This window comes from Alosa sapidissima, chromosome 17 (genome assembly GCF_018492685.1).
Source record: "Alosa sapidissima isolate fAloSap1 chromosome 17, fAloSap1.pri, whole genome shotgun sequence".
NCBI lineage: Eukaryota > Metazoa > Chordata > Actinopteri > Clupeiformes > Clupeidae > Alosa > Alosa sapidissima.
In genome coordinates this window covers 29,836,211-29,849,001 of record NC_055973.1, presented here as the reverse complement: position 1 = coordinate 29,849,001, position 12,791 = coordinate 29,836,211, and the positions used below count along the sequence as shown (strand labels likewise).

At 42.2% G+C, this 12,791-nt stretch overlaps 1 long non-coding RNA gene across 1 annotated transcript; it reads right to left on the bottom strand.

The window, feature by feature from the left end:
- Positions 1 to 10,380: 10,380 nt before the first annotated feature.
- Positions 10,381 to 11,411, bottom strand: LOC121688523. The gene is made up of 4 exons (XR_006024617.1): positions 11,201 to 11,411; positions 11,039 to 11,121; positions 10,905 to 10,963; positions 10,381 to 10,837 (listed from the first exon to the last, which is right to left on the bottom strand). It is a non-coding gene; the product is annotated as an uncharacterized LOC121688523 (long non-coding RNA).
- Between the last annotated feature and the right edge of the window lie 1,380 nt (positions 11,412 to 12,791).

Genomic DNA, 12,791 nt, shown 5'->3' with positions numbered 1-12,791 from the left:
CCCTAAGCTGCTGTAGCTCGTCTCTGGTGGGGCACTAACATCCCACTGTCTAATGTCTGCCTCTATCTCTCTCACGCTACTGTTTGGAGTGAATTCTTCTAGGGAGGGTGTGTCAGGCTCTCCCTCACCCGAGTCGTCAGAAATTTCAAGACGATAGAGGACTCTTCCTCGGGGCCCTGGCTGATCGTCTCTCACAACCCTAAGCTTGGGTACTACTGCTCTAACAGGGTACTCAGGGGGGGTATCTGCATAAGCCTGCAACAATTTTCTTATGTTCAGACTATGGTTGTCGTGCAATTTTCTTATGAATACCGCAGCTGCGGCTTCAATCAAGTGAGTTTGACGTCCGCTGTCTGTCAGTGTGACGATCCTCCTTCCCTCGCCGAGCTCCTCTACCTCAAGTGTGTGTGTGCACTTCAGTCGCATCTATTGTGGGCCCATGCCCAGGCAACAAAGCAAAACACAACGGCGCACACTCAGCTTTTACAGAAACAGTACAAGTACAGTACAGAAACAGCAGATTATGATAAAATATATTTCATTCATCACCCTTTGTTCAGGACAGTTTTACACACTTAACTCACAGCTAATATTGCAGTTTACCTATTAACCCGTTCTTTTTCTCTGAAACACACATATATTTTAGGGCAGCCCGTGCTCCCTTTACACAAAATACTATTTTAGTTTTCTCCTTGAAAACTAGATTTCCTCCTTGGAAATTAAAACACTATTTTAGCTTTCTCCTTGAAAACTAGATTTCCTCCTTGGAAATTATTACATGGCCATTTGACTCAGTTTTCTCCTTGAAAACTACTTTTAACCGGTTTTTCAAAATTACAAAACGCTTTTTAAGATCAATAGTACAACCCAATCTCCGTCTTGTGTCTCCACTATTCTTTTGAGGATTCAGGTAAACACCCCTTCCCGGCCTACCCACCAACTCCCACAGTACAGCCTTCCCTAATAATAAGCTTACCTTAACGCTTACCTTTTGGCCCTGGAACGCTGTACTGCTGAAGTCTGCTTCACCCGGGACTGAACTGCTTCCCTTGTTGAATCCTTTCAAATCTCGGTAGAACCTCCAGATCTGTCGTGGAAAATCGACCACTTCCCGTACCTCCAATCCAACTAGCACTCTTATGTCAAAGATCCGCAGGAGAACACCAAGACGTTGAAGAATGTTGATCCTTTATTCACTGTATTGCAGTGAGAATACAATCCAAACAATGTTAGGACTGAACCGTCAGGCAATAGAGTGATGAGTTGCAGCTGCCACCCCGATGAGATCTGATCTGAATGTGCCCGAGCTCTTTCTTTTATGCTCTCAGGGGCCTGGGAGGCGTTCAGACCGTTTTTGGACTTGAGATATTGGTGGAAAACCCCTCTCATCTAAACATTAAAAAATGTGTGTTGCTAGGCAGAATACATGTAGCCAGGTTCTATGTGTAAGCTGTTGCCAGGCAGGGTATGTTTCGTTTGGTTCTGTGTCACTTCAACTTTTTGGTTTCACTTCCTCTTTCTGGAAAGTCCCTGCATCTCCTCTTCTGCTAGCTCCTTCTATTTATGCCCTTCTGGTAAGTACCTTTCTCTCCTAGGCCCTGTCTTGTTTACTTTCACTCTTAGTCTCTGACAGTCCAGTCCCATGACTTCCAGTAAATGTCCAAACAGTTTGAACAAACAACATTCTTATGATAAATGGAATCATTTCTGATAAACCAATACATACAAGCCTGATGCCTTAATAAAATCACCACACAGTAAGTACACATCCAGACAGGATGTGGTTTTTGGAGATGCTGGCACCAAGCTCCTGTGTGGCGTCACAGAGACTGGTTGCAGCAAAGTTTGTCTGGCACGACCTCAAGAAGGACGTTAGGGACTGGACTAAAACCTGTATTGAGTGCCAACAGGCCAAAGTACACCATCACACTAAAGCCCCGCTAGAGTTGTTCCCGGTTCCAGAGAGACGTTTTGACCATGTGAATGTAGATCTGGTCGGCCCTCTGCCATCCGCTCACGGTTTCACATACCTGTTAACCATGGTTGACATGACCACCCACTGGCCTAAGGGCTGTGCCACTGACGTCAGTGGCGACTGTTGAGATGACACGGGCATTTATCGGAACCTGGGTTGCCCGTTTCGGCACCCCTTTGGATATATCCTCTGACCGAGGCCAGTTCACGTCTGAGCTGTGGAATGCTGTCGCACAGAGCCTCGGAGTGAAACTCCACCGCACAACTGCAGCTGCAGGCTAACAGACTCTGTGAATGTTTTCATAGGTCAATGAAGGCTGCCCTGCGTGCCAGCCTCAAAGACAGCAACTGGGTCGACAAACTCCCGTGGGTGATGCTGGGCATTAGGACTGGGCCAAAGGAGGACCTACAGTCCTCATCTGCCGAACTTGTTTATGGACAGCCGCTGTGGGTCCCAGGGGATTTTGTCCCTAGCACCATGGTTCCTTGGTCTGTTACTCTCTGGTCTACTCTATTGGACAATGAGAGGCTTTTCGCACCTGTCCCTACTTCCCGTCATGGCTTCAGACGGCTAACCATGTTTTCATTCGCCACGATGCCCACAGAGGACCGCTACGCCCAAATTCCTCCACTTCTGACAGGGTCTCAAATATGACCAACAAATAGATAAAAGAAATCTTAAAGATTCTTATTGAACATTACGATCTGACCATTTCTACCCTGTTGGAAACTCACGAGAAATTCCATCTGGAGGCCTTCAGTAAGTCAATCAATTTATAATTGATCAAGATTAAGTCGAATTAGTTGTTATCTCAGCGGTTATTAGTAATTGTACAAACCTTCACAAACTGCTGACAATCTGGAAACAATCAGGACCTCCACCAAGCTTGTAAAGCTAAATTTCCAAAAGCGCTAGTCTACATTGCCTAGATGTCTTGATCCACAGTACTTCCAGGTCAATGCCAGGGACAGAATTCACTGGTTAAAAAAGACGGCAGGGGTGATGTTTGACTTTTGGTTTGGTTGTTTAAACCAGGGGGTCAGGATTTGAAGGGTTAGATTGAGCCACTTACTGTAGCATGGCATTTGGCCACCGACATTTTTAAAAACATGGCGTTACATGGTTGCAACTTCCGGCACCAGTTTTTACATGCTGATTGGTAGATGACAGCTCATGCACAAGTTTAGTGTTGGGCACGAGCGTCCTTGAGTGTCCTTGCGCGTCCATGTTGGTTTGCATTTCTGGAAGACGACAAATAAAACAACTAACTACTTGGATTAAGCTACTGATACTTGACTTAATGCCTATGGTTTAGGCTGTATTACCGGACTTTGTGGTAAATAAAAGAAAAATGTTAGGGACTGTACAATATTTACCGGGGGGGAGGGCCGGTCGTCAGGGGGGTAGGGCCTAAGATAATTTTTTAAGCCTTAGGGGAAGGCCCAGGAGAATTTTTTTGGCCTGGGGGGAGGGCCGAGGAAATTTTTTTTTTCCTGATCCATGATCCGTTTTCGATATTTTAAAAAGTTTGTAGGCCAAAACATGATTTCACGTCTCTTTGACAGAGTGGGCGAGTCCAAAAAGTCGCAACCCTACCTGAATCTCCCACAACCCCCCTCGTAAGCTTGCAGGTTTTTAAACATCTAGTCTAGTGAAGCAACGAGGCGCAAACGTGATGACTTTCTGCAAAGACGAAGCAATGCTAGATTACACATGAATGTAGTACGAGTTGAAATGGTCTATAAAAAACGGATTTATTTTGTCTAATATGATGTATGAGCGCCCTCTACTGGTGCTACTGGAGATATGAGCATTTTCTAGTAGCCTGTTCTATGTTTTACTTTGGCAACTATCCGAGCTGTGAAACATACAAATTCTGTTATCTTAATGAACTGCTTGGTGCCAAAAGGAGTGATAACTGCATGAGTTGATTGCACAAAGCAAGAGGGTACACAACCGCTACGTAGGCTAGACTGTGTATGGCCAAAGTCCTTTTAGGCAAGTCCCACTCGGCGGCCATTTGACAACGCTTTTTGGGCACTCATCGGGCATCCATTTCGGTAGAAATGCGCGTGCGCAAGGCTTCACGACACCAATCTTGCTCCAGCGGCGACATCACAACACATGATTGGCACGATGTTTTCACAACACACCATATGATCGGCTCGATGTATTCACATCACACCACGTGATTGGCTCAATGTATTCACATGTCGACGTTTTGCCGAGGAAGGGGTGGGATATGTGTAGACAACGGCCATATTGGCGTGACAAACTAGCCCCATGCATTTCTATGGAGTATTTTTTGAGTGCTGTGTCTCCACATTAGAAAGTCTCTAGTATGGCTGAGATGACTTGACTTGAAACCCATTCGAATCCTAGCAGTCTACACAAAACCTTTTTGGCTTTAGTTACTTTAATAGATATAAAAAGGTTCTGTACCTGATGGAACGAATTGACAGACGTAGAAGGATTATCTTGCGCTGTTGACCCGCTAGCTGATCTGGCGTGGCTGACCAGGGCACAGCCACAGTATGTAGCTTACGCAGGTAGCTTTCCCACCAGCCTCTTCAGCCTCAAATTCCTCACACTGTCCACAGGAGAGGCATGCACCCCGAAATACGCCGCTTTTGTCGCTCATGCTCTTGTCGACAGTGACTATCCTGTGTTGATGAGGGACGCACAAAATTTCACGGTAAGGTCAGAGGCTTGTTTCACTTTACTGGCGAATCGTAGCCCTTGATGAAGTCACATGAGCTGCAATAAAGTTTGGGAATGTAGTAAACAAATTGGCAGCATCTTTGTGGATATTTGGTGATGAAAAATTAGCATTTATATCTTAATATGAGACGTGTATGCTCATTTGTACTATAACGGTGGCCTCTGACACAAGAAAAGGAAATGATTATGTTGGGCGCCAGGCAGCATTAAAACTGCCGTGTCAGTATTAAGACTACGTCACCCTTCCCGTTTTAAAGTTGACAATAAAAGAAACACAACACAGCATATGGTTTTCAAGCAGGTGATGCAGTGTATTAAACAAAATGTCATTCAGTTCAGGACGTCGGCGACGTCGACAACAGTTCATTAGATCAACAAAACGCTATGTCTATGGCGACACACACAAACAAAACAATAACCAAAAACAAACAAATGAAAACGAGCGGCCTAGGAGGGCTGCAGCAAGTGTTCCTGTGTGTGTGTGTAGCCTATATGAGCGTGTGTGTGTCCCGGGAGGAGAGCAGCAAGGAAGAGATGAAAACGACGTAGGCCTAGTTGAAACCGAAGTTTTTGGAGGAGGTTTAGGGAGGTATAGGCTTGATTAGCCAGGCAAAAAGTGTAGCCTAACACTTCGCACTAATCCAATAGCACAGTACCTTTATAATCCACACGTCCATTCCGAACATCCACGTTCACTTCCAGTAGTCCAATAGGTCCATAGATTTTAGTTTGCTTCCAGTAGTCCAATAGGTCCATATCCTTTCATATCCACTGATTGATAACGTCTTAAATCCCTCTCGACATTTTCAATTGACTCCCACTCAAACTGAGTCTCCAAGGGCCTAATGTTTGTTCCAACACTTCCGCTCCAACAATTGGACAAATAAAGACTTCTCAAAGATTTGCACTCTTATCACAGGAGGCTCAAAAGTTTAGATACAGACACAATTCCAGGGAGCTTACTCTTTTCCAATTCCCTTCAAATTGACACAATTCCAGGGAGCCCACTCTTTTCCAATTCCCTTCAAATTGACACAATTCCAGGGAGCCCACTCTTTTCCAATTCCCTTCAAATTGAGAGCCCTTTATGACAAAGATTTTGCAGCCGTCTCTCGAATTAACTCTTTTTATATAGTTACCACAGTGCCACCTGTGGTTGTATAGAGTAACCTGTGGTAACTCTATACAAAACATATTGATCTCAATGGTGCATCTTGCCCATGTTCAGGGTGGAAAGTAAAAAAGAAAGATTTGCATAAGACAAGTCATTGGTGTTTTTAAAAAGAAGGGATCATGGAGAATAAAGAAAAAAATATCAACGAAATCTTTGTATATTCCCACAAGGTGCTCTGAAAATGAGAACCAAAATGATTTCTCAGACTTGTGAGGTCTGCTGTTCAGACCCTGAAGGAATGTATTTTCTGGTCATTGCTTTTTGTAAGAGTGTTTCCACTTATCTCAGTAAGGAACATAAATCAAGAGCCTATGCTAAGTACAAATATGTCTTCTGAAGGCCTAAACAGAGCCCAGCCAAAAACTCCAATACAATTTTGATCAACTTTGAGAGACAGCTATGACCATGCAGGATCCTCCAGACCAAATGTTACGATTCTGTTACATACTATTCCTATTTATGTACCAGCATGCAAAATGTGAGCCTCCTACATGGTTTAGTTATTGCGGTATGGGCTTGTGAACTTTGACAAAAAAAGAGGGCGAACACAATCGACACCCCATCCTCCTGTAAAACTGGCTGTATCTTGGAAAGTATTGATCTTACATAAAAGTAATTTTACAGTGTACACCTGGTAATTTTTTCAGAATTTTTTGAGACCTAAGTGCATGGGCCCTGGTTGAATTGACGTGGAATGACTCAACAGCAAATAATGCTGATGAAGAAAGCAGAAAAAATAACCATATTTGTATTACTTTGTGTCTTACCTTCGTCTTTATAACTATATTTATTTATTAAATAAATAAATTGACATTGACTTTTAAATGTTTTTGAAAAGTTTTGTGAAAGGGATTAAAGCCCGCCTCATAGGCCTGTCTGAAATATCAGCTGGTGCTGCAGTTAGCCGTTTTTGAAAAAAAAAAAAAAAGGACTGGCCTAGCCAGGGAATACAAATACGATTTTTTGGCAAATTTGGGATTCAATGAAAGGAAGTCAATTAACCTTTTCCCGACCCACTCCCAATTGTACAGTTGTGAAGGTCTGGGTTGTTTGAAGTTTTACGGGTAAGCTTATTTTCCAAAATGTTGGCATGTTCCTTTTAAAGAAATGAGAAATGTCTGCACTTTGCATGAGTTAGTTTATCACACAATACACAGATGGTTTTCCTGTGGTGTTAAGACTAATAAGTGATGGACTGTTTAAAGTAGGCCAAGTGGGGATGCCAATGGTTTTTGTTCTTGCCATTTGAGGCTCATGTCATCATTAACAATTGTAAGCCAGATATCCCTGCCTCACATTGGCCCTCATTGGATTGGAATTACAGCTATCAAGTATGGTTTCCAAGATACAGGTGGTAGCTCAGCTTACCCACTGGCTCCAACTATCCCTTCTACGTAGTATGGATCAGTTATTGTTGTGGTTAATATATATATATATATATAATAATCAGTACTGACATAATAACTCATGGTATACAACTTAAGCCCTCCTTACACTGACAGACTTTGGAAAGATTCGCAAAGATTTGGAAAAGATTTGTGAAAGACTACAGTCTCAGACCCTCTCACATCTAAAGACAAGTAGTAGAGTTTTAAGTCACAGACTATGATTTTGCAATGACTAGGGATCTTGCAGGGTCACTATTTACAAGACTGCAACTAGATTCCTTTAAATTATTACCCATTGTGCAATAGATAAACACGGGTTGTACGGGAGCGCGCCGCGATTCCAGTACAACTCCCATGATTTCTGTCCGACTTTGGAAATGTAGTCGCCGACTGTGAAAACAGACCAAAATCGTACAATGTAAGGCCGCCATTAGTCTGCATAGTACCTTACTAAACTGTGGAAGTTAACCCCCATAAACTATTGGTTAGGGGAGGGAGACTCAGAAATGGTAATGCAAGTGTAGTCTAGAAATTCCTCACTGGATGATACTTGACGATATGAGAATTCATACATAATGCAGGCAAATCATTATTTTGTTTGTCTACTTATTTCTATATATCTCTATGGTTGTGACAAATAAAATCCTTGTATCTTTGTAATTGTAAATGTCATTGAATGCAGACCGACATGAGCTCAATTTGTCAACATTACATTATATAAGCTTTTGTAAATGTTTAATAAATACAGCCTTGTGCTTTACCACAATTTATGACTTATATTGGGAAAGACCATAGACTTTATATTATATTGGGAAAGACAGGTAAAGTTCAGTATCATTCGCATAACCATGATAGATGAATCAGTGGGAGCGAATAATCTAACCTAAGGAAGTGGTGTAAATGGAAAACTAATTTACATTGTGAGTAGAAACTAAGCTCAAAACAAGATTAAGTAAAATAACTAAGAGTTGGTATTACAGTGTGTCAAAACAATGAATAGAGCTTTGGCTAGAGGACATGGATAACAATTGGATTTTTTTTTACATTGTAGGTTTGTACTTTCACTTTGCTACTCCACAACAACTCTGCACAGTGTCCCATTAACTGCATGACAGTACGCATTTACATTTTTCTGTGAAGTAAAAATCATGATGGGTGTGCGTACCATAACATTCATTCCTCCAGGCGCCTCTTGGTAATGCTTAATAATATGTTACACTGACGATGGCTTAGGCCGAAACGCGTCTGTGGACATGGCATTAATAAATAAGTAAAGAGAATGTTCTTGAGAGTGCGGTTTTTCTATTCTAAATCATCTCTGGTGACACATTTTATGTTTACAACCTTGTCTGAATACTGCTTTTCGGATCTTTGGAAGTTGAAGCCCATAAATTATTGGATTTGATAGTGGAGGGAGAATCAAAAACAGTATAGCCAATGCATTGCGTACACTAATTGGCAGGTTTTCTGAACCAACCCAACTGTATGATACGTCAAACAGTGTTGTCATGATGAAGATGGCTATAACCAAAATATGGGGCACACAAGTTTTGGCAAACTTTGTTCTGCCCTCACTGGATGATATGCAAACCCGTACAATACGAGCATATGAAATTAAAATTAAAACAAACTGTATACAGTAAGCTGTAATATGTAACATGCTCCAAACCTGGTTGGCTGTGGCTAGAGAACAACCCAGCTTTAGTATTGAAGGATTATCACAGAATAGTTTACGGATGTGAGATCCACAAATGGGTATTCTAACAGTAAGAACAAGAGCTGTTGCGGTTGCCAAAAGTGGATAAGCCCAGGCCACTACAAGCAGTTTAAGCACAGCATGTGGAGTCAAAATACTGTGGTATTGCAGTGGTCTGCAAATTGCCACATAGCGGTCATAAGACATCACTGTTAAAAGAGTGATTTCACACATTACTGAGGAATAAATCACATAAGCTTGTGTTATGCACCAACTGTATGTTATTGTATAAGTATCCGATTGCAAGTCCAGCAAAAATTTAGGGTAAAAACCAACAGTCCCATAAAGGCTATTCAAGCATAGATTAGAGAGGAAAATATACATGGGCTCATGGAGGCTATTTTCTATGATCACTGTTAAGATCAAAGTTAAGTTGACTGTAATGATTAGGACATAAAGGACAAACACCAACAAGACGTACATAGGCTTATAAACAGATCCCTGCAGTCCAGAGTAAACAAACAATTTAAAATCAGACAAGTTGTCCATCATCTCAAGCATAATTCACATGCATCTTAATAATAGTCTAGAGGTAGCATTTGAACATATCCACATAGAATCACACACCAAGTAACATCATATTGCAGTATTATGGTCAATATATATCAAAGACCATTTACAGGTACATTAATAATATAGAAACATTTTGCATTTGAAATGGTGTCATACAGCTATTATATGCACTGCCTGTTTTCGGTTTTGTTGTGAACTCAGGGACTAGATGGATTGCTCATTTATAGCTTAACCTCTACCTTTGGGACCGATCATATGAATAGCCTACCTGATTAACTCCAAGGTAATGGGGACTTCACATTGCACGTGACATGTGCTGTGCTCGCCGCTAGGTTGCTCTTGGTTGAGTAATGTCCCATGGTTTTTTTTTTGTAGTGCTTGCCGCCAAGCTCAGCACAAAATACCAATGACAACATGATTGAACTTCCACCGCGGCAAGAGCGGCATAAGAGGCAAAATGCTGCTTGCTGTGTGCTTTGCTCAGCGCAGTGGCAGGCCAGTTCTTGTGCGCGTGTGACAGTAGCCTACCTTGTATATAAACAGTCACCAGGTTCTAATACCCTGTTACCCAGGAACCTACCCGTTAAATTAACCTGATAATTTCCTGTTTACCACTAGGGTTACACAAGTTGGTAGTCTGAATAATAGGCAGAGACGTGAGATTACAATACAAAACTATTACAATTTATTTATTTAAAACAGGATCAATGTACATGCACTTAAATACCAGAGCAACACCATGTAATGCTAGATCGTCAGGATCAATGTTGAAACTAGATTGGGCTTACCGTAGAGGGCAGATGTCAAAGCCTCGGAGGCGAAATCTGTGATTCAAACCACACTGCAAATCAAAATGAAAAGGTGACTTATCTAAACTAATTAACACAGCACACACAATAAGGGATGGACACCAGAGGAGAATACACCCTCCAACATGCGCCCAATGTAGCCCCCAGCAGGAGAGACAAGCAACATACACAGGGAAAGCCCACTTGACAGTACATGCAGTAGAAAAAACAAACAAAAACAAATGAGTACAAATAAGACAAAACAAAATACAGAGAAAAGCACAGAGCATCAATAGAGCAGCAAGCAAACCAAACTCCCACACATGCACACTCATGCAACAAACACACACGTCCGCACTAAACAGGCCCAAGCAGATAGCCACCACCAGGTTAGCTAGCAATCATGCATCAGAGACGCAGCGATGGAAGGCCACAGAGAGAAGCGGAAGGCGCTCCACACAGCAAACCCCAAACAGGAACAAAACAGCAAGGCCGTCACCACATCAGGATACCATACAGATCCTATAAGGAGTACAGAGTCATTACTCTAACGTTATGCTTAATTTAGGTAAATAAAGCTACAACCTACCATGCAACAGCTAACGTCAGATGTAGGGAGCCCGGACAGCGCAACACTCTGTGATGTTGCTGTAATTAACAGATAACGTAAACGAGTGGCCTAGCTATGCGATAATGTTTGCACACAGGAAGGACTACACCTACCTAAGCTGGAATTGATGAGCACACCGGGGGTTAAGAGCAGCCGTGAGAATATCCAGCCAGTAGTTTAGCAGCGACTTCTGTTACTGGAATGTAAACAAGTTCTGAACTTTCCAGCACATCAGTGCACAAACGAATGTTCATCAGACAAAGACTCAAGCCTACCTGGAGCAAATGGTGGAACAAACTACAGCCAAACGTCGGGGATAGGCGATAGGTCGGTCAGAGTCGTCCCTGGACAAAGCAGACGTCTGCCCTGGATAGCCGCGCTTCCTTTTTATGGAGCACAGCTGCCAATTACCCACTTACGAAGTAGGTGGGGCAGGAGCGAGACACAACAAAACCCATCACAATGCTCCAGGTAAGGACTCGTCCGGCTACACGCGCAAGCTATTGAAAATAACGTGTTTCATAGCGCAGCACTGCCGCTTGAATGTGCAATGTGAACCCCGCTTAAGAGTGTTTTTAAACTACACTCTCAGCGAATCAGTCCGAGTAACAACAGCTTAATGTTTAAATGAACAGCATTTTTTGTATTAACCAGGAAACACGATCTAAACTAGATGTACATTCTCTCCGCAAAAATAAATCACGTGTGGATGTGTGTGTGTGTGCGCATATTTTGTGTTTGTTTTTGTGTATATCTGTGCTTCTGTGCATGTGTGTGTGTGTGTGTGTGTGTGTTTATGTGTATGTTTATCTGTGTGTGTGTTTTTATTTGGGGTAAAGCTATTTGCACCCCTGGTACAATAAGAAGTGAATTCTATTTGTACCCCGGTGCACACAGCAGATAGATAGATAGATAGATAGATACTTTATTGATCCTCAAGGGAAAATTCAAGCAATGTGTTCTATTAATACCCTGTCTGGTACCAGGGCCGGCCCGAGGCATAAGCGAACTAAGCGGCTGCTTGGGGGCCCCCAATCGAGTTTCTTTTTTTTTTTTACATAATAAATAACGTAAACAAGTGACATCAATGAATGAATAAATGAAACAATTAATAATTCAAAACAAGAAAATTCTGATTTCATGATAAACATGCCTGCCTACCTCTACTGTGTCTGCCAGCCTTTGAGTCACGCGCATAAACTAGACACCTCGGGTGCATAGATAATTCGTGCAGACACTGCATCAAGTTCAAAAATCGGAAGAGACGGCAATGTTAAGACAAGTCACAAAAAAGGACGTATCCCTCTGGTGCCGAAAACAGAAAGAAGAAAATGACAGAGGAGGAGAAAAACAAGCTACAGGTATGTTTGCATGATTATTTACAGTATGTTTTGTGCTTGAGGTAGCTAGCACTAGCTAGCTGTCATGATCTAATATAAGCCATCACCAGAGCTAAATCCCCGCCATCAACAGAGAAATGTCTCCCATTAATATACATTTATCTAGGTGTATTTTAGATGTCAAGGATATTGGGATTGTTTTGGATGTTCAATCAAGCATGTTCCCTAGGCAAAGGTGGGCTTATGTTGTAAATTGAAGTTAGCTAGCTGACTGAAGTGGACATTAGCACTACAGTAGCTACATGAAAACGTAGCTGAAGGCAAATTTACCACAGAGGGATTGTTTCTGATTTCGCACTTGAAAGTGTTGATAGTTTATTACTGTTCTATAATATGTGACATAGTGGTAAGTCTGATAGCAACAGCAGGCTAAGCCCAGGCTCCCAGTCCCAACCCCAACCCACTGACTAGCGCGACTCCGGGCATCGGTAACGTTCCAGCTTCATAGGCAAAGATGGAACAGTAC